Genomic DNA, 2,127 nt, shown 5'->3' with positions numbered 1-2,127 from the left:
TTTTTTTTTTTTTTTTAATTTCAACATTTTCCCTCTAGACTGTCCTTTTTATTCTTTTATCCCCCCTCTTTTCTTTCTTCATTTTTCTAATTTAAATAGAATTTTCCATTGTTGCTTTTTTTAACAACTGGAACTTCATTTTGGCTACTGTTTCTGCCACAATTATTGGTATTTTCCCCAATTTTATCCCATTAAGGTTTTTGGTTTTTTTTTGGTTTGATTTATAGTATTTTTATCTTTCCTGTCTACTTGGTGGAGGTGGGGTACTAGGTCTGAACAGGCTGGCAAAGAGCTGCTGACCTCAAGTAAACCACCCAACCCGCCACCCCCAGAGGTTGGGGTTTTTTAAGGTTGAGTCAAAGTACCCTACTATACACCTATATCTCCTGACTCCCTCTTTCTGAGCCTCTCTTCTTTTTCTCAATATTCCCTTTTACTCACCCCCTCTCCTTTCCCATTTTTCTTTCTTTTATAAATCTTTTTTCCCCTCTTTCTCTTCAATTTTCTCATCCTCTGGCCTTGTACCAAAAGGACTCATCAAAACCTTAGGCCAGAGGCACAGTAACTTAAAGAGCAAGAGGAAGTGAAAGGAAAATTAGGGCAAGGAAACAGATAAAAGAAAACACTCATGAGGAAGAATCGGCAGAAAAATCCCAGCTACATGAAATACCAGTGCACAGCAACCCTCCTAAGGGACCAAGAGGTAGCTACTGCAGAGGATCCCACCTATAAAGAAATGTTAGAAATGACAGAAGGGGAATTTAAAATACAGATGATGAAAACAATGAAGGAAACGGCTCAGAGAGTGAAAATCCAAAAGGAAATCCAAAAAGAGAATCAAATAAGAGATGAATGATAAAAAGAATATAGAAAGGATATAGTAGAGCTGAAGGAATTGAAGCAGTCAATTAGGGAACTTAAAGATGCAATAGACAGTATCAACAACAGCTTAGACCATGCAGAAGAAAGAATCTCAGAGGTAGAGGACAAAGCTCTTGAGATACTCAGATAAAGAGGCAGAAAAGAAGAGAGAGAAAGCAGAACGTTCATGGATAGAATTATGGGACTTTAAGAAGCGTTTATAGGTATCCCAGAAGGGGAAAAAGAATGTCCCAGAGGAATGGAAGCCATACAAGAGAATATTATAAACGAAAATTTCCCAAATATCACCAAGGATTCCGACACACTCCTTTCAGAGGGTTATCGGACCCAAGGTTGCCTCAATTCTAATAGAGCTTCTCCAAGACACATTGTGATGAACCTGTCCAAAGTCAAGACAAAAGAAAAGATTTTGTAAGCTGCTAGGAGTTAGCACCAATTGACCTATAGGGACAAAACCAGCACGGTGACCGCAGACTTCTCTAATGAAACTTTTCAAGCAAGAAGACAATGGTCATCTACCTTTAATGTACTTAAACAGAACAACTTCCAGCCCAGAATTCTATATCCCGCTAAGCTAAGCTTTAAAATTGATGGAGAAATCAAATCTTGTACTGATGTGCAAAATTGAGGAAATTTGCCACAAGAAGACCAGCTCTACAGGAAATACTTCAATCCATTCTACACACTGACCATCACAATGCATCAACAGCAAAGTAAGAATTCAGAAATTAAAGGACAGAACCTAACTTCCATAATGATGCAAAAGATATAACTAAGCAAGGGACTTTCACAAAAGAAGATGAATAAAATACTACCATACTTGTCAATTATCTTAATAAATGTTAATGGATTGAACTTCCCAGTAAAGGGGCATAGAACAGCTGATTGAATTAAAAAACACAGGCCATTGGGTGGTATCTGTGGCTCAGTGGGTAGAACGCCAGCCTCATATACGGAGGGTGGCAGGTTCAAACCCGGCCCTGGCCAAATTGCAACAAAAAATATCCAGATATTGTGGCAGGCACTTGTAGTCCTAGCTACTACGGAGGCTGAGGCAAAAGAATCGTCTAAGCCTAGGAGTTGGAGGTTGCTATGAGCTGTGTGACGCCATGGCACTCTACTGTAGGCACTCTACTGTGAGACTCTACAAAATAAAAACACAAGCCATCCATTTGCTGCAGGAAACATACCTAGCTTCAAAAGAGAAATTAAAACTCTGAGTTAAGGGTTAGAAGACAATTTTTC

This window comes from Otolemur garnettii, unplaced genomic scaffold (genome assembly GCF_000181295.1).
Source record: "Otolemur garnettii isolate 467f Iridium unplaced genomic scaffold, OtoGar3 scaffold00013, whole genome shotgun sequence".
In the NCBI taxonomy this organism is placed as follows: domain Eukaryota; kingdom Metazoa; phylum Chordata; class Mammalia; order Primates; family Galagidae; genus Otolemur; species Otolemur garnettii.
Note: the sequence above shows the minus strand (reverse complement) of the source record.